Raw genomic sequence first — 24,107 nt, forward strand, 5'->3', positions numbered from 1 at the left:
CTCATTAACAAGGCAGTTTTGCTCACACAACTGCTGCTCACTGGATGTCTTGTTGCACAACTCTCTGTAAACGCTAGAGATTGTAGTGCATGAAAATCCCAGGAGATCAGTAGTTTTTGAGATAAATCAACCCATCTGGCACCAATAATTATTCCACAGTCAATGTCATTTAGGTCACAGCTTTTCCCCATCCTGATGCTTGGTCTCAACAATAATTGAACTACTTAACCATATCTGCATGTGTTTATGGATTGAGTTGCTGCCATATGATTGGCTGATTAGATAATTGCACTAATGAGCGGATATACAGGGGTACCTAATGAAGTGGCTACTGAGTGTATATTGTAAGCAGTTCATAGACTTCGTTCTGCATTCTTTAAAGGTACATATAGTGCATACATCTCTCAAATGACTCAAGAGTTTCAGTTGGCTTGGCCCAGTTTTTGTTGTGATAACCAGCAAGGCACATCATTATTACATGTTGTAGCTGGGCTGTATATGTTAGCTTTATTGTTGATTAGCAACTCACCTCTTTGTGGCAAGTATTCTAATGAGTCCTCACACTATTTAAAGGCACACTTTACCCCTTAAATAGGAAGTCGATTTTTGCATTTTGGTTCACCTGAAGGTAGAAAAAGATAAGGATAACCAAACACTTTGTTTGGTCTTCCAGGCACTGCATTGGAGGACCTGGTGATTCTACCTGACAGGAGGAGGTCATCGCTTTTCACTATGAAGTGGAAAGTTATCACACCAAGCTACTTAGCAATACTGAGCACAGCTGAGGAAGAAATCAGTTTTAAATGACTGCTACTGGAAGAAAACCGCACATATCAGTTTTAAATGACTACTCCGTAACCATGTCTTATTGGTCAAGACTCTCCCACTAATGGAAACATCAAAACATTTGCCCTGTTGTTCCCCTTGGGATGTGAAATCTCTGTAAGACCACCCCTTATTCGTCTAAATTCCAAAATATAATGAACTAACTTCTTTGCTATTCATGATAGAATGAACTTATCATCCCAGTAATTTGTCAAGTGAATCTCTTCTGGACATCTTCAAATGCTAATATATCCTCTCTTAAACAGAAGTGGAAATAACTGTACAGTTTACTCCAGGTGTAGTCTCACCATTGTCCTATCCAATTGTAGCAATACTAATCTTTTTTAAAACTTCTTTACAATGTAGACTAAATTGTAATTTGCCTTCCTAATGACTTGATGTACCTGCCTGAAATCTTATTGTGATTTATGCACAAGAGCACCTAGATCCCTCATCCTACACTCATCTGCAATCCCTAGCCACTTAAATAATAGTCTACCTTTTTTGCTCTTGATCTCACAGTTTGATCTGGCTTCTAGAGATGCAGTTCATTTTGTATGACATCACTTCCTATCTGTAAGCTGTTGTTACATCACTTCCTTCTCTGTTAAACGTTTATTCTGACTTAAAGTATATGGTGGAAAGTTATGCATCTCCATCCACAGTTTGCCCTTGAATAGCAATATGATGATATTGATAAACATTATTAGTGATATTTTGAAGAAAGTATTTTGTTTATTTGCAACACATGATTACTCTCATGTCTACTGCATAGTTATGGAGTGTTGCATATGTGTACTACTTGGATAATACCCATTGTGAGAACAACTTAATAATTTCAGACTCACAGTGATTCTGTATTGAAGTGAATATGCATTTTACTTAACTCTCTGCAGCTTCATAGAAAAGAAATCTCATGAAAACTCCGAAAGAAAGCTTCTGTCTTAGGTGATTTTTGGGAAGTTGTTCAGCTCGCAGCATGGCTGTGTCGACATCCATAGTAAGGGCAGCAGATACTTCCCTGCATTAAACTCCATTCGGCAAGTTTTTAACACAGTCACTCCACCTATATACATTCTGTTGTAGAATCCAAATATTATCATTTACTGCTATAAGACCACAAGACGTAGGAGCAGAATTAGGCCATTCAGCCCAATGAGTCAGATTTGTCAGGCGTGATTTTCCTTTACAGAAACCATGCTGACTTCGACTTATTATTTAATCTCCAAATACCCCAAAATCTCGTCCTTAATAATGGACTCCAACACTTTCTCAACCACTGAGGTTAGGCCGAACGCACTATAATTTCCTTTCTTTTGCCTTCCTCCCTTCTTAAAGAGGAGTGACATTCACAATCTTCAAGTCCTCTGGACACTCCCATCTATTTTAATGTCACCAACAAACTTGGGTACTTTAAACTCTGCTCCCTCAGTCATGACATTAACATAAATATAAATATTTGAAAGACAAGAAGCGAACTTTGTGGCACTCCATTTTGGTGTTCTCTTCATAAAGACTGCAGTGATCTGCCTTCTTTCTATTATATCCTGGAATGAACCATCAGCAAAAGCTGCAGTAAATACTGCATAACCTTTGACTTATGTCACTTATTGCTGCAGAAACTGGAGATTGCTCCACTGACATGTGAAGTATAGTTTAATGATCTATGTGATTTCCATGCTGCAATCTCTCATTATGTCCTTCCTTTATAACCATGCCCTTTTCTTCACTCTTATTTGTACAATCAGTGGCACCTTGAAAGGTTAAAAAAATCATTTGCACCTTTTATGGTCTTCTTGCAGCCAATATACTCAAACTGAACAGCTACTGCCAGAAACCAGTAGACATATGGTTCTGAATTACTGCCAAACTTCAGCTGACAATATTACAAAGGCTTAAAAAGTCACTGGGAACCAAAAGCAATTCTCCAACTAGATATCCCGACAGGTATGGGAACTCTTCAGGTAGTATTGTTTCTGCCAACTTCCTGGAGTTGACTGGTATGATTATCTGGGCGACACAGGAATGTGTGAGTTGATGGTCCCGAGGCATCAGCTGAATGATGATGCTTATTTAAGTGGAGGACATCCTGTAGTACTTTCCCAAGGATATATTGTTCATCTCATTCATTAGCATGACATCTCAAACTTTGACAAACTTCTACAGATGTGTGCTGCAGGGTATATTGACTGGCTGTGTTACAGCCTGGTATGGAAACACTAATGGAAAATCCTACAAAAAGTAATGAATTCGGCCCAATTTTTCATGAGTAAGGCCCTCCCAACCACTGAGCATATTTAAATCAAACCCTGTCATAAGAAAGGAACATTCATCATCAAAGATTCCCACCACCCAGGACAAGCTCCCTTCTCACCACTGCCATCAGGTAGAAGGTATGGGAGCCTCAGGGCTCACCAGTTTCAGGATCTGTTACTACCCACCAATCAACATGCTCTTGAACAAAAAGAGGATAACTTCACTCAACTTCACTTGCCCCATCATTGAAATGGACTCAGTTTCAAGGACTCGTCATCTCATGTTCTCGTGATTTATTGCTACTTATTTATATTTGCATTTGCAAAGTTTGTTGTCTTCTGCGCTCTGGTTGAATGTTCTTTTTGGGAGGTCTTTGATGGATTGCGTTACAGTTAGTATTCTATAAATTTGTTAAGCATGCCCACAAGAAAATGAATCTCAGGATTGTACAGTATATGATAGCATATATGTACTTTGATAATATAATTTCCTTCTAACTTTTGAACTCTAGCTTAGAACTTTGGCTGGGTCACATATTGTCTTAATTTATCAATGTATAACATTGGTGATTTATTATTTATTATTCATATGCCTGGTGTAGATTAAACGAAGATTTAAAGAAACAGAATCACAGAGAGATACAGCACGGATACAAGCCCTTTGACCCACCAAGATTCTGCCGATCATCACTGGTTCTTACACTAACCCTCCCCTTGCTTTCTTAAAATCAAATTCACATGCCCAACAACTCCATCCCTCCTACTATATTCCTAGATTATTTAACCTAGTACCCCTTTTTAACTGAAGATAGCACCGGCGTGTATCGGCGACTCTCTGTGTGTTACAGAAAACTGTACCAGTTTTCCTCTTACATATACTCCTTTTGAATTACTTTCACTGCAATCTGCAGTATGTAAATTTCCTCCTAACAACAGGCTACAAAACTACATCAAAGATTTTTGGATCTCAAGTTCAACAATTAAATGGGGAGCGAAGTCATCAGCTGCGGAGCAGTTAAGCACAGCACCTTTAAGGGTCAAAGCCACGGCTGAAAATGCAGCAGGAGAGGTGGGATTCAAACCAGGCTGAAGTGCTGGGGGATGAGGCCCTCCTCTACCCAGTGTCTTGTTGGCAAATGTGCAGACACTGAGGAATAAGATTGATGGTCTCAGGGCAAGACTGCTGTATCAGAGGCAGATGAGGCAGATAGCAGTTGTTTGTTGCATTGAGACCTGGTTAATGGCAAACACACCAGATGAACTGACACAATCGGAAGGTTTTACAATTTTCAGAATGGATCGAACTGCGAACGCTGGCAAGAAAAAAGGTGGTGGCGTGTGCTTTTTAGTCAATTCTCACTGATGCTTGGATGTTGGGGTTATGTCGACCTCTTGTTCCCCTGACTTGGAACACCTAACGATTAAATGTAGATGTTTTATTCTCCTTGGGAGTTCTCATCCGTGATCTTGACCGCAGTTTATATACCACCAGTAGCCGCTTAGAAGCAAGTATTCGCAAAACTTCATGATATTGTCTGCAAGCAAGGAACAGCCCATCCCGATACATTTCAAATTGTATTTAGTGACCACTAGATGACTGCTACACTACTCTTTCTGAGATGCCATTTTGGCAAGTCGGATCATTTGGCTGTACTGCTGCCACCTACATACAGACAGAGCCTAAACAGCACACCTCCAGAGAGCAAGACAACTAAGAGGTGGTTGTGGAAGGCTGAGGAAAAGTTACAGCATTGCCTTGAGTCAGTGGACTGGGTCATGTTTAAGCATTCAACTGAGGACGTGAATAACTGCACCAGGGTCATAACAGACTTTATTAAAACAGCAGTGGATGAGTGTGACCCACAAACTCATTCAGGGTTTACCCCAATCAGAAACCCCAGATGAACAATAAAATCCAGAATTTGCTGAGAGCCAGATCAGAGCCATTCAAGTCTAGAGATCAAGGATGCTTCAAGAGGTGCAGGTAGGACTTCCAGAAAGCCTTCACACAGACAAAGTGGCAATTCCGGACTAGACTGGAATCAACCAGGGATGCTCGAGAGCTGTGGCAGGATTTGAATGCCATAATCTCCTAAAAAGTTAAATCTTGTGACATAGTGGACAGCAGATCTTCACTTCCAGATGAGCTCGATGCCTCCTGTGCTCACTTTGACCACCAGAACAGGGAGGAACCATTGCGGACAACCATGTCTTTTGATGGTTGTTTTGTCTCAGTATCTGAAGAAGACCTGTGGTTGGCCTTCAAGAGAGTGAATCCAAGGAAAGCATCCGGTTCGGACAGAGTACCTGGCCGAGCATTGAAGACCTGCGCTGACCAGCTAGCTGGTGTATTCACGGATATCTTCAATCCCCGGCACCATGTGGTACCCAACTGCTTCAAGCAAGCTTCAATCATACTGGGGCCCAAGAAGGGCATGGTAATCTGACTCAGTGATCATCAGCCAGTGGCACTTACATCCACAGTGATGAATTGTTTTGAGAGGCTGGTGTTGAAGCACATCGGCTCCTGTCAGTGTGGATTTTTGAATCCACTCCAATTCGCCCTACTGCAGCAATAGATCTACAGAGATGCTATCTCATTAGCTCTTCACACAACCTGGGAATATGTGGTCAGCAAAGATACATCAGGATGCTCTTTATGATTACAGTTCAGCATTTAATACCATCATCCCCTCAAAACTAATCAGCAAACTCCAAGACCTGGGCCTCAGTACCGCATTGTGCAATTGGATACTGGATTTCAATAGACAATAGACAATAGGTGCAGAAGTAGACCATTCGGCCCCTCGAGTCTGCACCGCCATTCTGAGATCATGGCTGATCATACACTATCAATACCCAGTCCCTGCCTTGTCCCCATATCCCTTGATTCCCCTATCCATCAGATATCTATCTAGCTCCTTCTTGAAAGCATCCAGAGAATTGGCCTCCACCGTCTTCCGAGGCAGTGCATTCCACACCTCCACAACTCTCTGGGAGAAGAAGTTTTTCCTCAACTCTGTTTTAAATAACTGACCTCTTATTCTCAATCCATGCCCTCTGGTACTGGACTCTCCCAACATCTGGAACATATTTCCTGCCTCAATCCTATCAAATCCTTTAATTATCTTAAACGTTTCAATCAGATCCCTCTCAATCTCCTCAATTCCAGTGTGTACAAGCCCAATCTCTCCAATCTCTCTGCGTAACACAGCCCTGCCATCCCAGGAATCAACCTAGTGAATCTACGCTGCACTTCCTCAATTGCCAGAATGTCCTTCCTTAAAACTGGAGACCAAAACTGTACACAATATTCCAGGTGTGGTCTCACCAGGGCCCTGTACAAATGCAAAAGGACATCCTTGCTCTTGTACTCAATTCCCCTTGTAATAAAGGCCAACGTTCCATTTGCCCTCTTCACTGCCTGTTGCACTTGCTCATTCACCTTCATTGACTGATGAACTAGGACTCCTAGGTCTCTTTGCATTTCTCCCTTACCTAACTCTACACCGTTCAGACAATACTCTGCCCTCTTGTTCCTGCTTCCAAAGTGGATAACTTCACATTTATTCACATTGAATGGCATCTGCCAAGTATCTGCCCACTCACCCAGCCTATTCAAGTCTCCCTGTATTCTCCTAACGTCCTCTTTGCATGTCACACTGCCACCCAGTTTAGTATCATCAGCAAACTTGCTGATATAGATTTCAATGCCCTCATCTAAATCGTTGACATAAATCGCAAAGAGCTGTGGTCCCAATACAGAGCCCTGTGGTACCCCACTAGTCACCTCCAGCCAGTCTGAGAAACACCCATTCACTGCTACCCTTTGCTTTCTATCTGCCAACCAGTTTTCTATCCATGTTGAAACCCTGCCCCCAATGCCATGAGCTCTGATTTTACTCACCAATCTCCTATGTGGCACCTTATCGAATGCCTTCTGAAAATCTAGGTACACTACATCCACTGGCTTACCCTCGTCTAACATCCTTGTTACACCCTCAAAAAACTCCAACAGATTAGTCAAGCATGATTTGCCCTTGGTAAATCCATGCTGGCTCGGCCTAATCCTATTACTGCCATCAAGATGTGCCACTATTTCATCCTTAATAATGGACTCATGCATCTTCCCCACGACTGACGTTAGGCTAACAGGGCGATAGTTCTCCGTTTTCTCCTTCCCTTCCTTCTTGAAAAGTGGGATAACATTAGCCACTCTCCAATCTTCAGGAACTGATCCTGAATCTAAGGAACATTGGAAAATGATTACCAATGCATCCGCAATTTCCTGAGCCACCTCTTTTAGAACCCTCGGATGCAGACCATCAGGACCCGGGGATTTATTAGCCTTCAGTCCTATTAGTCTACTCATCACAGTTTCTTTCCTAATATCAATCTGTTTCAATTCCTCTGATATGACCCTGGCCCATCCATACATCTGGGAGATTGCTTGTGTCCTCCCTGGTGAAGACAGATCTAAAGTACGCATTAAATTCTGTTGCCATTTCCTTGTTTCCCATAACAATTTCTCCCAATTCATTCTTCAAGGGGCCAACATTGTTCTTAACTATCTTCTTTCTCTTCACATAGCTAAAAAAGCTTTTGCTATCCCCTTTTATATTCCTGGCTAGACTGAGCTCATACCTGATTTTTTCTCTCCGTATTGCTTTTTTAGTTAAGATCTGCTGTTCCTTAAAACTTACCCAATCATCTGTATTCCCACTCATCTTAGCCCTGTCATACTTCTTTTTCTTTAATGCTATACAATCACTGACTTCCTTTGTCAACCACTGTGGCCCCTTCCCCCTCTTTGAATCCTTCATTCTCATTGGAATGAACTGCTTTTGCATCTTTTGTATTATGCCCAAGAATATCTGCCACTGCTGATCCACTGTCTTTCCTGTCAGGGCATCTGCCCATTTAACTTTGGCCAGCTCTTCCCTCATGGCTCCGTAGTCTCCTTTATTTAATTGCAAGACTGACACCTCTGATCTGCCCTTATCCCTCTCAAATTGTAGATAAAAACTTATCATGTTATGATCACTACTTCCTAATGGCTCCTTTACTTCAAGATCACTTATCAATTCCTGTTCATTACACATCACCAAGTCCAAAATAGCCTCGTTCCTGGTTGGCTCAAGCACAAGCTGTTCCAAAAATACATCCCTTAGACACTCCACAAACTCTCTATCCTGGGGTCCAGCACCTACCTGAATCTCCCAGTTCACCTGCATGTTGAAATCTCCCATAACGACTGCATTACCTTTATCACATGCCAATGTTAACTCCCTAATCAATTTTGTACCCAATATCCACGCTACTGTTTGGGGGCCTGTACACAACACCCATTAGGGTCTTTTTACCCTTACTGTTCCTCAGCTCAATCCACACAGACTCTACTTCCCCTGTTCCTAAGTCACCCCTTGCTAAGGACTGAATCTCATTCCTCACCAACAGGGCCACCCCACCCCCTCTTCCCATATTTCTGTCTCTACGATAGCACGTACACCCTGGTACACTCAATTCCCAGGCCTGATCCCCTTGCAGCCATGTCTCCATTATCCCAACAATATCATAGTTCCCCATTTTCATCTGAGCTTCAAGCTCATCTGTCTTATTTCTGACACTACACGCATTCAAGTATAGAATTCTTAGCCCATTCCTCCTCTCTTTGCTTAAAACACTGTCTATTGTACCTAACCCAGCTTCTTGAACTTCCATCGGGCAAATTGCACCTTGAATTCTCAAGATCACCCAAACCTTCTACACATTTAACCCCATGCTCCTTCTGACCAACCCTCTGTACATGTAACTTTTCCAACACATGTTCTGTCTCACCTTTCTCCTTTACACAATTAATATTTCGGAAATGTGTAATCCCCACCTGTCCCTTATCCTTCATCATATCATCTTCTCTCGTATTCTGGATCCCTGCCCCCTGCACATCTAGTTTAAACCCCCCCACCCCCCAAGCAGCACTGGCAAACATTCCTGCAAGAATGTTAGTACCCCTCCAGTTCAGATGCAGACCGTCCCTTCGAAACAAATCCCAACGTCTCTGGAACAAAGACCAATTATCCAAAAACCTGACCCCTTCCTTCCTGCACCATGCTCTCAGCCTCGTATTAATATACATAATCATTCTATTCTTCGCCTCACTCACACGTGGCACAGGTAGCAATCCCAAGATTGTCACCCTGCAGGTCCTGCCTTTCAGCTTTCCTCCTAACTCCCTGAGCTCTCTAAGCAGGACCCCCTCACTCACCTTACCTACATCGTTGGTCCCTACATGGACCACTACATCTGGGTTCATGCCCTCGTTCTCAAGAATAGCCTGCACCCGATCTGAGATGTCCCGGACCCTGGCACCAGGGAGGCAACATACTATCTGAGACTCCCGATCTGCCCCACAAAATCTCCTATCTGCCCCCCTGACTATAGAATCCCCTAAAACTATCGCTCTCTTCTCTTCCCTCCTCCCCTTCCTAGTTGAGGGTTCAACCTCTGTGCCAGAGGCAGGACGACTACAACTCATTCCTGGTAGGTCATCCCCATCAACAGTATCCAGTACGGTATACTTATTGTTAATGGGAATGGCCACAGGGGTGCTCTGCTCTCTCTGCCTGCTCCCCCTGCCTCTCTGGACCGTCACCCATCCGCCTACTTCTTGGATTTTTGGTGTGACTACCTCCTGATAACTCCTATCTATCTCTGCCTCTGCCTCCCAAATGATCCGTAGTTCATCCAGCTCCCACTCCAACTCCCTAACTCGGGCTGATAGGAGCTGCAGCTGGACGCACCTCTTGCAGGTGTGGTCATCAGGGACAACTGTGTTGACCCTGACCTCCCACATACTGCATACGGAGCACACCACTGCTCTGACGTTCTCCCCCATACCTGAACTGGATTAATAGAATAAGTCTAAAAAGCACCTAGCGACCTTACCTTCTTCCCCTCAGCGAGCAATCACACAGGCTTACCGAAGTCCCCTTACGCCGAAGTCCACTTAGCCAAAGCCCAGGACTCTGCTTCCACGGACTCCGCATTTCCTCACTTGTAGACCCCAGTTGGTTCAGATTGGCAAAACAAGTTTTTTCCACAATCCCCATTAGCACAGGAGTGCCACAGGGATGTGTACTTAGCCCCCTGCTCAACTCCCTTTGCACCTATCACTGTGTAACTAAGTACAGCTCCAACACCATATACAAGTTTGCTGATGACACCACTATTTTGAGTTGCATCAAAGGTGGTGATGAATCAGCATACAGGAGGGAGATTGAAAACTTGGCTGAGTGGTGTAATAGCAACAACCTCTCACTCAATGTCAATAAGACCAGGGATCTGATTTTAGACTTCAGGAGAGGGAAACCAGAGGTCCATGAGCTCCTAATCATTGGAGGATCAGAGATGGAGAGGGTCAGTAACTTTAAATTCCTGAGTGTCACTATCACAGAGGACTTGTCCTGGGCCCATCATATAAATATTATTACAAAGAAATCATGACAGTTCCTCTACTTCCTCAGGGATCTGCAGAGGTTTGGCATGTCATCAAAAACTTTGGCAAACTTCTATAGATGTGTGGTGGAAAGTGTGCTGACTGGCTGCACAATGGCCTGGTATGGAAACATCAATATCTTTGAGCAGACAACCCTACACAAGGTAATGGATTCGGCCCAGTAAATCATGGTAAAATCCTTCCCTGACCAGTACATCACAGGTAAAACCCTCCCAGCCATTGAGCACACCTACATGAAACATTGCCATAGAAAAGCAGCATCCATCATCAAAGATCCTCACCACCCGGGTCATGCTCTTTCCACGCTGCTGCCATCAGGTAGAAGCTATAAGTTCCTCAGGACACACACCACCAGGTTCAAGAACAGTTACTACCCCTCAACCATCAGGCTTTTGAACAAAAGGGGATAACTACTTCTCGTGTTCCCACAACTGGTCTCAAGTTAAGGACTCTTCATCTTGTTATTTCATGCTCGTTCTTTATTGCTATTAAATTATATTTGCATTTGCACAGTTTGTTGTTCATTGATCCTATTTACAGCTACTGCTCTGTAGATCTTTTGAGCATTCCTGCAGAATAATCATCTCAGGGTTGTATGTGGTGACATGTATGTACTCTGATAATACATTTTTAATTTGAACTTTAACCCACACATTTTTGAAATGTCAGAAGAAACTGGAGCAACCAGAATCCTCACCACTCAGGCCATACTCCTTTCTCGATGCCACAGTCAGGTAGAAAGCACAAATGCCTCAGAACTTACACTTGGAAAATTGACATGGTATTAGAGAATTTCTGTATTAGTATTTTGAGAAAAAAACAGCATTCCATAAACTGCAACCATTTTTTCAGTTTTAAGAAAATGCTTCAATCGGACCACTGTAAAAAAAAATACAAAATTTCTGGTAAGATTTAGGGACTTGAATAGAATTTGGCTTGTACCAGTATTATAAATAAAGTTAAAAAGAGCTATCTATCTCCCTTTATGTAGCAAATAAAATTATCCAAAACTGACTTCATCTATTAGTCTACACCTGTTTATTCTCAGTTATATTCTAAACAATGTCAGCATTTCTGAGGATCCATATCAAGATATAGCTGAGCTATTCCAAAACAGCTGTACTATGAATGACCACTTGGGTCTGTTCATCATCACTGCCTTGATCTAACCATGGAATAAACAGCCAAATTCCAGTGGTGAGATAAGTGCGACTGACTTTGACATTAAACTGTTTTGGTACCAAGGGGCCCTAATAAATCTGCAGTCTACGAGAAGACAATTGAGTGGAAAATGTTCCACTGGTTGGAATAATACATAGCACGTTTGAAAAAATGGTTATTGTTTGATACGGCCTGGTACGGAAACAGGAATGCACTTGAATGGAAAGGCCTACAATAAGTAATGGATACAACTCAGTCCATCACGGGTAAAGGTCTCCCCACCATTGAGCACATCTACAAGGAGTGCTGTTACAGGAAAGCAGCTTCCATCATCAAAGACCCACCACCCAGGCCTTGCTCTCTTCTTGCTGCTGCCATCAGGAAGGTAGTACAGTGGCCTTAGGTCCAACACCACTTGTTTCAGAAACAGTTATTACCCCTCAATCATCAGGCTCCAGCAACTGATCCGAACCCTATGGATAACTTCACTCACCCCAGCACTGAACTGATTCTACAACCTATGGATTTCAGTTTCAAAGTCTCTATAACCCAGGTTCTCAACAGTATTCATTATATATTTTATTATATTATTATTATATTTTCTTAATGTATTTGCACAATTTGTTGTCTTTTGCATGTTGGTTGTTAGTTCATCTTTGTGTGTAGTTTTTCATTGATGGTATTGTGTTTCTTTGCACTTATTGTAAATGCCCAAAGGAAAATTAATCTCTTTTGATAATAAATTTACTTTAAACTTTGAAGACAATGATCTAGTCCCAGGATAGTACCACAGGAATTCTGTAAGGTGTTGTTCAATGCTCAACCATCATCAGCTGCTTTCTCAGTGAGTTTGACTTCATTTGTGTGCTCAAAAGTGAGGTTGTCCATCAATGATTGTACAGTGATCAGTTCCATTCATAACTTCTCAGAAAACATAGCAACTCATGTCCACTTTCATAAACACCCAAACAACCACAGCATGGAATACATTCCCGCTGAAGAGTTTCAGCTTGAAATGCTGACTGTATTTTTTTCATAGCTGCTGCCTGGCCTGCTGAATTCCTCCAGCATTTTGAGTGTTTTGCTCAGAATTCCAGCATCTGCAGATTTGCTCTTGTTTCTGATACCATGGGATATGTTTGTATATCCATCTGAGACAGCAAATTAAACCTTGGAATGAGAAACTATCAGTTATACTGTATAGTTCTTCAAATATTTAAGCACTCCTTCAGTATTGCGCTGATTGTCAACCTAGATTTTGTACTCAGGTTGCTACGGTAAGACTTGAGCCTGCAGTCTCCCACCTAACTCAATGCAAAAGTGTCTCTGACTGACAGAGAAAACTGACATTGTTGCAACGTATGAAAGCAGAATCACGATGTTTCTTATTTTGGAAAAGGGAGACTCATGATTGTTTAATGTCATTTCCAGTACGCAACTTTAAAGAACAAAATAATTGTTACTCAGGATACAATGCAGCATATTTTATATATATATATAAACACTAAGATTAAAATTGCAATTATAGTAAAAAAACAATAAATATGAATACATAAGATAACATATGTACATAGATTGACAAAATGTAGGTTAAGTTAATCTTAAATACATGACTGTCTGTACATAAGGTGACTGACAAGTAGTGGGGTAGGTTACTGGGTGGAAGTGTTGATCAGACTTACTGCTTGGGGAAAGTAACTTTTTTTTAGTCTTGTGGTGGATGCTACGTAGCCTCCTCCTTGATGGTGGGTAGCCTGGAGCCATTGCTGCATAGGTCAGTTTCAACAACCCATTGTTGAGCCCTCCTGTCTGCCACAGTGCAGTTTCAACGGAGTTGGTGCTTTAATTTCATTAGAATTTCACATCGATTACGTAGGATGCGTTCAGGGACCATGATAGGTTATGTGAGATATACACTCCCCGGAGTATGAAATAAGTTTTCTAGGTTTTTTCAAGAATGGTTGAGGTTCTGGAGCTAAGGTATCCCAAATAGTGATTTGCTTGATGGCAAAGTGAGACCGCATAGAAAAATGGCAAATCTATTAGAAATTCTGCAGGGGACTGGAGGATGCAGCACTAAAGTCAATACAATATCAGATACATTGTGTCTTTGCTTCTCTGCCTGTAATGATCTACGTTCGACACAACCCTATGGGCCGAAGGGCCTATATAGTGCTGTAGGTTTTCTGTGTTTCTCTGTTTACATACTGACCAGGTACTGCTTTCAAGTAACTGGAAAAATGTGATGATTGCAGGGGTGTTGCAAGTTATGATTATTCAGAGATATAAATAATACACCAAAAACTCAAAATATCAAGGGACAATATCTTGATTCAGCCCTGTAATCAAGTAGGCCAGTTAAAATAACTGTTTGGTTGCAGTCTAGCAGAGCCACTTCTCAGTACCAGATACTCGCTTTCGATTCTGACCTCGGCTGCAGCCAGTGTGGAGTTTACATATTCTCTCTGTGACCGTATGATATCCTATGGCTGTTGTGGCTTCCTCTCACTTCCCAAACATGTGCCAGTTGGTAGGTCAATAGTCCCTGTAAATTGCCCATTGAGTGTTGCTGCGCGTTTCAATCAGGAGAGAGTCGATGAAAGTGTGGGGAGAATACAAATAAGATCTGTGTAAATGGGTGGTTGATGATTGGTGTGGACTCTGGGCTGAGGGGTAAGCTTCCATGTTGTACATATATCTCGACGACTCTAAATTCTGCATGACAGCATAGTCTAATTCTCACCCGTCTCACTGCTGTCCCCATCTCTACCTCCCTACCCTGTGACACCTTAGTTACATTCAGAATTTAGATTGTGTATGCTTGAGGCCAAATTTTGAAGGATGAGAATTTGAAAACTGTCAATGACATAGAAGTTCACAAACAAGTGTGCGCTGAATTCACTTTCTCGAGGAGCCTGCTAATTCATATCCAGATTTTGCTGGGGAATGATCTGCATCCATGCACACTGTTCACACTTCTACACTTGTGCTCATTAAGTGCACAGAATTTTGAGAGTTTCATGTGAACTGTGAAGTCATTTGCTCCCCATTTCGCCGGGGCTTGTGATCTTAGAACAGTACTTCTTAACTGTAACTGTTCTTGGGATGAACTGCCAATTGTTCAAGGTAGATATAGAATTAGGCATTGTGGTTCCATGACAGTGCATTGACATTGTAGAGGACAACTGGAGTAAAAATCAGTGTGCTTGGGAGTTCCCTCTTCCTCAGTCCCCTAAATCCCAAGGAACTGGTGCATTGTTACATCTCACTTATCTACTAATAACAGAAATCGCAAGAAAGGTAGAGATGAGATCCATCCTTCTAAAACACACGTGATTTGCCTGTTTCTTGCTATTTGGGCTGTCCTGTTCGTGTTTCATTTTTATAGATCTGTGGTCCAATGCATTAGTAGCAAAGTCAAACTTACAAACTACGGATGCTATATGCATGTGGTATGAAGAGAAGCATTTTTCAGAATATCATGCAAATCATCAATCTAACTCTATAATTCAACCCAATACCACAAAGAGAGAATGAGCTGTATGTGTAAAAGTCAAGGCCACAGAATTTGCAAACTTTTACTTCCACTGGCCCAATAACAAGGATCATAAGGATCTTGCTTCTTTATTACCCGCTGTTCTAGCCATTATATTTAACCAAAAATCCTTTATTTATATTATTTACATTATATTTAACCAAAACCAAAAAAGCTGCTGTTGGTAGACCTCGAAAGGTAGCTGAGGTTCCCCAACCATATCGCAGCCACCACCCCGCGACCAGACATTGTCCTTGTGTCTGAGTCTACGAAGCAGGTAGTGATGCTGGAGCTGACAGTCCCATGGGAAGATCACTTGGAAGAGGCCTTTGGAAGGAAGCTAAGTTTGCAGTACTGGTCAGCAACTGCCAGTAGGCTGGATGGAGAGCGAGGTGTCTCCGAGTGGAAGTTGGTTGTAAGGGATTTGCAGCCCGTTCTTTAGCCAGAGCCTACAGTAATTTAGGCATCGAGGGAGAGAGGGAGAGGAGAGCCATCCACACTACAACCGATGCAGCAGAGAGGGCCTCAAGATGGCTGTGGATCAAGAGAGGGGAGCCATGGAGTCCTGTGTAGTTAGCCATCTGGACACAAGCTGGGGTCTGATCAGCCCCGGCTGGGTCACCTGGAGGAGGGTGTATGATGTTGAAAGATCTGAAACACCTGATGATTCCAGGAACATCACTGATGATATGTCCAGAAGCATCAATAGATGTATGCACAGAACCAAAAATCTTTACTGACTATTAAAAAATTATCTTTATATATATCTCTGAAGCTGCATGGTTGGCTTCATTATGACAATCTCAGACTCAAATGACAGCTAGAAATATTGGCTTGATTGTTATTGACTACAGAGACAATTTGGTGTTGGACAAGGGTATCATATATTCTAACAGGCTATAATTGATGGGAAAGAAGAGTCCCTAAACTATAAATTATTACCCATATGTTAAGGTCACAGAACATGATAATTGGCTCAAGTAGCCTACTTTCTTAAAAAAAAGGTATTATCTGAATTTAAATTTAGTTACTCAATCCCATGACAAATCAAGTGCTGTAAACAGTGGTGAAGATTGCTGTGGACATTTTAAAAAAATAAAATTTGGTTCTCAAACACTCAGAAACATTTTAAAGAATAAAAATGAGGACTGAGTTTTCTCCCTGTCTCCCAACCGAATATGTTCAGCTGCTCAGGTCTTCTTCAGCAGCTATTTCATACACTGTGAACATATGTCTGGCAATTGGCACAGTTGGCAGTGGTTAGATGGCTAGGCAAACAAAGCCCTGGTCTCATCTCATGTTGATACTGGCATAAGTCAGTTAGCTGAGATCCCTGTGGCAATAGTATAAGTGGGAAAGAAGATCAGAATGTTTCAAACTGTTCTGGCAAAGAGGACAGGAGTCGGTAAGTATGTTTCATACAAAGCTTTAAAAGTATGGTTCCTGTTCAATTTTTGTAGTCCATTTCACAACCTAGGTCCAGGATTTCGGGAAAACAGAAGACACCGTTGGAAAAATTATCAAGATCTTGAGCTTTTCTATACAAAGCAATTTAAATTTCAAGGGAAATCCTGTTAATTGCATAGTTCAGTCCCATTGTAATGCTTATGTTGAATAATGAGTAATCTAGCATGCTGAGAAAAATAATGAGCTATCGCTGTTTAGATAGTATTACATTGGGAACCTCTACTTTGACAGCCTAGTCTTCTAGGACAATGGTGTATGCCTTGCAGGTCAACTTAAAGGTCTATATTCTAGTGTGGCAGTCTCTGCTGGACTTGCTGATGAAAGCAGGCTGTTGATGAAGTGTAAGTTTGGGCATCCTTGTCCACTGAGTGTTTTTTTATATTTCTCATACAGTCATTGAGAGATACACTATCAGGAAATGTAGAGGAAGATTGACCCAAAAGCAGAGCAGTTGAGCCAATTTAACAGTAAACAATACCTGTTATGTACTCATGTATATTTTGACCATTATGGCCTGCTGTCAAACTTGCCTGTGTGTTATGTACTGAGGGCATTCTGAGTAGATGACTTAGAAGGGGTGATTGATAAGTTCATGGTCTAAGGTAGAAGGAGTCAATTTTAGAAAACCTAGCACATTTATTTTTCAACATAGTCCCCTCCTACAGTTACACACTTAGTCCAGCGGTCGTGGAGCATCTCCTTCTACCTTAGGCCATGAACTTATCAATCACCCCAATGAGTCATTAACTTCAAACTGTCTGCATAATCACTCAGAGTTGAACTGCATGTGCATATAACGAGAGCTGTATAACTCATCTCCTTCCACCTTAGGCCATGAACTTATCAATCACCCCTTGTACAAGTTAAAAGACAGCTGTATGTTTGATCCTCACCTCTCCATCTCTCGTGCATGTTATTTGTGGCCACCGAGCTTCTCAATACTACAAACACAACAACTGGCGATGAGGTGACAAATCAGCACAGAATATTTATTGTTTTGTTCCTTCCAGGAAGAAGAATCCGTGTGCAACAATGGTGGTGTACTGGTGTGTAATGTAGGAGAGTGAAAAGAAAACGGCCGCAGGAAGCGTGGTGAATGAAGAACCTGAGGAGAGAGAATGAGGATGGGATGGTTAAATAAAGCAAAAGAGAAATGGATAAGATTCATGACCTTTTCTGCAATGTGATTGTGTTTGAATGTAGCAACAATGTTTGGGAGTATGAGGCCATATGATGAAACGATAGAGAAATAGAGTTCATGCAATGAAATATTGAATATTTTCCACTGGCAAATCAAATTTCAGAGGGTAGTTGTGCTCCAGCTTTCCTGACTGTGATGGGTACAAAAATTTTTAGTTTATTATGCAGTCTACTGCAACCTGCCAAGCACGGTGTTAAGCCCTATGAGGACATAGCTAAAGTTTTAAAGGACGTCTATTCACCTAAACCTCCGATTATTGCTTAGATTATTGACTTCATAAAAGGAATCAAGAGGAAGGCAAGTCTATTTCAGTCTGTGGCAGTACTGAAGCAATTGTCTGAACACTATGATTTTGAGGAGTCGCTGAATGACACATTACGTGAGGGACTTGTTTGTAGTCTGCATAGTGAGGCAATTCAGAAATGTTTGCTTTTTGAAGACAGGCTAACATTACAGAAGACAATTGTGATTACTACATCTATGGAGATGGCAGCTAAAGAAGTACAGCTATTAAGCACATCTTCTCAAGTTCATAAAGTTTCTACTGACTTTAAGAACAAGACACCTATTTGGCAATCAGTTATACCGTTGTAGCAAAACTGGGCATTCAGCAAAAGAATGTTGGTGTAAGTACTTAGCTTGCCAAAGTTGTGGCAAAAAGGAACATATTGAACATGCCTATAAAAATAAAAAAACATCATCAACCAAAAACATTGTAATAAAGAAAATCTACTTTTGGAAAAACAAAAAAAACATGACAAGATGGAGCATATTGAGGACAGACTGAGTGACTCTCCCTCTGTGGTTGAAGGAACTTTGTATGTATTATTTGTTTCTGAGCACAAAGGTAGCTGTTAGATGATCCCATGATCGGATTGGGCTACAGTGAGGATGCAGTTGGGCATGAGTACTGTAGTATCACTGGAGTCAGCAACAGTTTACAAGGATACATTGCAGCATCTTACCCCCGAGTGGGCAAGTTTGACTTTAAAGACTTACCCTGGTGAGGTTGTTCCAGTGAGGGAAGTAGTGCGTGTTACAGTGGGATTAATACTATTCGGATGACACACTCATTACTGGGAAAAATGAACATGAGCACTTACAAAACTTGGATGCTGCACGACAATGATCAAGGAATATGGGCTAAGGGTCAGGAAGGACAAATGTGAGTTCTTTTGACCTTCAGTTGAATACTTGGGGCGTGTGATCAACAACTCAAAGCTTCACAAGGTACCAAAGTAGAAGGCAACTGCAGAGACTCCATTACAACAGAATGTACAGAAGTAATTTAAGATCTTTCTTAGGACTAACATATTATGCAAAGCTTGTTCCTAACCTAGCTAGATTGCTGAAACAGTTTCATGAGTTTTCAAATAAATCAACACACTGGCAGCAGACAGACCACTGTGAAGTGGCTTTTAAAAAGGCCAAAACAGCTTTGTCACAGTCTGAAGCACTCTCACACTTCAACCTGTCATTCCCCATACAGTTGGCCTGCGACAAATCACCCTGTGCTGTGGGGGCAGTTATCTCAAACATCATGCTGTTGGGTGAAGAGTGCCCAATCGCTTTTGCATCAAGGACATTAAGCAAGGTAGAAAGCCACTATGCCCGGATTGCATGGAAGCACCCACAATTGTCATTGGAGTCAAGAAATTCCATCAGTTACTCTTTGGTCAATGATTTACACTACTGACATATTATTGCCCCCTTTTGTGCTTTCTCTGTGGCTAGTAAGTGACAATGACCCACAATTCCTGCCTGAAGAGTTCAAGGTATTTATGGACGTAAATGGTATTCAGTACATCAAGTCAACTGCATACCATTCAGCCACAAATGGCCTTGCTGAGCAATTCATACAAACAATGAAACGAGCCCTCAAGACTTCAGTGGGAAGTAGATTTCTCAACCAGTGCCTTAGCATTTTCTTGCTGACATGTCACAACACACCTCATGCCGTCATCAAAATGGCTCCAGCACTGCACCCCATTTGACCTGCTTAGACCCCCAAACACAAAACAGATTGTGCAAAATGAACAGAAAGACCAAGCAGAGAGATGTGCCAAAGTGGAGTATAGAAGTTCCACAGCAGGAGAGAGAGTGCTTGCTTGGAGCTACATCTATGGAGCAAAGTGGATGCCTGTGATGGTGGTGGCCCAAAATGGCCCTGTGTTGTACACAGTGGAAACTAGTAACCACACCTGGAGAAGGTCTGTTGATCAGCTGTTGTCCAATTCTGAGGCCACTGAAGACCAACACAAACTGACCAATCCAGATAGAGTTGTAGAAATAGGGCAGGATTCTGAGACAATGACTGCAGAACATCTGTTAAGATAAATGATTCAGCCGGCAATCCACCATCATCTGTGCTTTCTGAGGTGCTCCCTACTGAAAATGCAATGTCCAGGTCAAGGTCTATCACCAAGAGCTAAAATTACCTTGGCATCAACCCCAGGTCATTGGTATCCTCACAGGAAATGGTGGGCTCCAGACAGAATGAATCTCTAGTTTAGTGATGAACCCTCAGCATATGTGGCAGAGTAATCCCCAGGCAATGTTTGGGAATAGAGGACACATGGAGGGTAGGTGTGATTATGAAGGACAGTGCTTGCTGGATATGGTAAATGACTGGATTGATGCAATGGGTGATCTTGAAGAGACCAATGAACTGGGACGGGAGCTCATGGGAGTCAGTGCACAGGGGCAGATCCCGGGTTGTCAGCCAGACACATTCCCCAGGCCGGAGTTGTCTGGCTGGGTGCCAAAGGCATTTGGCCTGATGACAGCAAGTCGGTAGGAGATGGTGAAGTTGAATTACCCGAGCACGAGGGCCTCGTGAGCCTAGAATGCATTGAGCCAGTGGGTCAATTGTACAGATATGAGATCTGGTGGTCAATCCAGATCAGGAAGAGCTCAGTGCTTTCCATCAGCCAATGTCTCCATTTCTCCAAGGCCTATTTAATAGCAGGTATCTCCCGGTCTCCAACTCCGTAACAGCACTGTGTAGGGTTGAGCCTGCATGACTAGGAATGACGATGCCTTCTGGTCCACTCCTTGCTGGGAGAGGATGGCCCCAGTGCCTACATGAGATGCACCCATCTCTATCACAAAAAGCCTGGAGAGGTTCAGATGGCAGAGAATAGGAGTGGTTGTGAGGCATCTGGTCCATGGCAGAAAATCAGGTTATCCGCAAGGTAGATGACTTGGCATGGGAGATGGGATGAGTGGTAATTAGGCTGTAGTTTCTGATGAAACAGGGGTAGAAGCTGGAGAATCCCAAGAAGTGCTGTAGCTATTTGATGGTGCTCAGCTGGGGCAATTCAACTACAGCCGTACTTTCCCTGCATCCATGGTTATGCCTTGGGAGAAAGGACATAATCCGGGGCAGAAATGACTGGCATTTTTATAACTTGCAGCACAGTTGGTTTCCAAGGAGACTCTTAAGGACTGAATGGATGTGACAGATAGTTTTGGGGTTCTTGGAGAAGATGAGGATATTGTCGAGATACATGAACACATACCTGTGTAGGATGTCTGAAAGCTTCCCGTTGATGAAGGCCTGAAAAAATGGCTGAACTGTTGGAAAGTCTGAAAGGCACCATCAAGTATTTGTAGTGTCCAGTGGGTGTTATGAATCTCATTGTCCAATCATCCCCCTGGCAGATGTGGATCAGGTTGTATACACTCTGTAGATCCAGTTTGAAGAAGATCTGGGCCCTGTGGAGTGTTTTGAATGCACTATCACCAAGTGGATACAGTAGCAGTTCTTAATGGAAATCTTTTTGATCCATTGTAGTCAATGCAGGGAAGAAGACCCCAATCTTTATTTTTAATAAAAATCATCCTGCACCGGCTGGGGACAAGGATGGGAGAATGAATATTTAAACCAGTTATTGAGGATATTATCATGATCACCAAGTTTTTCCTCACTGTACTATACAATTTTTCTTGCTCATTTTCTTTGAACTCTCACATACCAGAGGTATGTGCAATACTTTCCTTTGCATGATGTTTTTCAACAGATTTATTTAAAAGACTAACTTGATGTTCAGTTTATCAAGCTCCATGTTAATCACAGCCAGATGATTGGTGTTGTTGACAAAATGTAGTCATTCTCATGCCAGAATCCCTTTTTGTTATTGTTATCCACACATGACCACAGGACCACCAGATATAGGAACAGAATTTGGCCATTTAGCCCATTGAGTCTGCTCCACTATTTCATCATGGCTGATCTGTTTTCCTCTCAAAATAATCTCCTACCTAGCAACCTCTGCCATAATTGTAAAGAATTGGCCTCCACAGCCACCTATGGCAATAAATTCCACAGATTCACCACTCTCTGGCTAAAGAAATTAATTTTCATCACCATTCTAAACAGATGCCATTCTATTCAGACACTAATTCCTCTGGTCCTAGACTCCCCACCATAGGAAACATCCTCTCTACATCCACTCTGTTAAGGCCTTTCAACTTTCAATAGGTTTCAATTAGGTGACCCCTCATTCTTCTAAGTTCCAGTCGAGATACACGAGGTACAGGAGCAGAGCCGTCAAACACTCTTCATATGACAAGAGGTTCAATCCTGAAATCATTTTTGTGACCCCCCCCCCCTTTAACCCTCTCCAGGTTAGCATATCCTTTCTAAGATAAGAGGCCCAAAGCTGCTCACAATATTCCAAGTGAGGCCTATCCAGTGCTTTATAAATTCTCAACATTACATCCTTGCTTTTATATTCTAGACCTCTTGAAATGAATGCTAACATTACATTTGCCTTCCTCACCCCAGACTCATCCTGCAAATGAACCTTTAGGGAACCCTGCACAATGACTCCCAATCCCCTTTGTGCTTCAGATTTTTAAATTTTCTTTCTATTTAGAAAATAGTCAACCCTTTTATTTCCTCTACCAAAGTGTACGATCACATGCATCCCGAAACTGTATTTCATCCGCCACTTCTTTGCCCATCCTCCTAATCTAAGTACTTCTTGTAGCCTCTCCACTTCCTCAAAACTACCTGCCCCTTTACTTACCTTCTTATCATTCACAAACTTTGCAACAAAACCATCAATTCCATCATTCAAGTCATTGACATACAGTATAACACAGGGCTTCTCAAACTTGCTTCTGTGAGAGGTCACTAGGGGTTCCGTGAGAAAAAATAAACATTATTTTTTGAACTTCGTGCAATGCGTGATGCTAGCACTCACGGTAGTGGGCAGTAACTGAGCAGCCCCATTAGCAATTTCGTTAGAGGTCTCTCAGCCCTGTATGGCAGTGTGCGGTAGGACCGTGCTTATTCTCAGTTTATGGCGTGAGATAAGGGAGGCTGTGGATAATTGGTGAGCACTGTATTGATGGAGAGGAGGACAGCAGGCTGATGGGGAGCACTGTTGAGCGCTGTATTGATGGAGAGGAGGACAGCAGGCTGATGGGGAGCACTGTTGAGTGCTGTATTGATGGAGAGGAGGACAGCAGGCTGATGGGGAGCACTGTTGAGTGCTGTATTGATGGAGAGGAGGACAGCAGGCTGATGGGGAGCACTGTTGAGTGCTGTATTGATGGAGAGGAGGACAGCAGGCTGATGGGGAGCACTGTTGAGCGCTGTATTGATGGAGAGGAGGACGGCAGGCTGATGGGGAGCACTGTTGAGCGCTGTATTGATGGAGAGGAGGACGGCAGGCTGATGGGGAGTGTGAAGTGCATTTTCCGAGCATCGAATGGACTTGCCCAACTTGTCTGTGACGTCAGCCTCTCCCTCCCGAGTTACCTCTCCCAACTTCCCCTCAAGCGCTGCTGACTGCTTATGAGAGCAAATAATCTCCATCGGTGCAGTAGAAGATTAGAGGGAATTTTTCATTCTAAAGAAGGATTTTTTACATGTCGCGACGCAGCTGCTGACCTGCTGCTTTGCTGCTGTTGTAAACATTGCAAAAGGTGGATTTTGTAAGTAAGAAGTGAATCGTATTGTGAAGTTTTCATATTTTTTGTGGTTTTCTCCTTTAGTATGTCATTCATTTTTTAATATATTTTATTAACCCCTATTCCATTGTGCCCTATCAATGTCCAACAACTTACAGAGGCTGCAAAGGCTCCAGCAAAACTGAAATGGCATTTAACTACAAATCACAGCCATATGACACCTAA

The 24,107-nt window shown here is 42.4% G+C and overlaps 1 long non-coding RNA gene across 1 annotated transcript in view; it reads left to right on the top strand.

Annotated features, from left to right (window-relative positions):
- LOC132405417 (uncharacterized) overlaps window positions 1–18,633 on the top strand; it is a 55,074-nt gene extending 36,441 nt beyond the window's left edge. The window contains exon 3 of the long non-coding RNA XR_009515860.1: window positions 17,770–18,633. This is a non-coding gene — a long non-coding RNA (uncharacterized LOC132405417). The remainder of the gene's footprint in view (window positions 1–17,769) is intronic.
- The last annotated feature ends 5,474 nt before the right edge of the window (window positions 18,634–24,107 follow it).

This window comes from Hypanus sabinus, chromosome 15 (genome assembly GCF_030144855.1).
Source record: "Hypanus sabinus isolate sHypSab1 chromosome 15, sHypSab1.hap1, whole genome shotgun sequence".
NCBI lineage: Eukaryota > Metazoa > Chordata > Chondrichthyes > Myliobatiformes > Dasyatidae > Hypanus > Hypanus sabinus.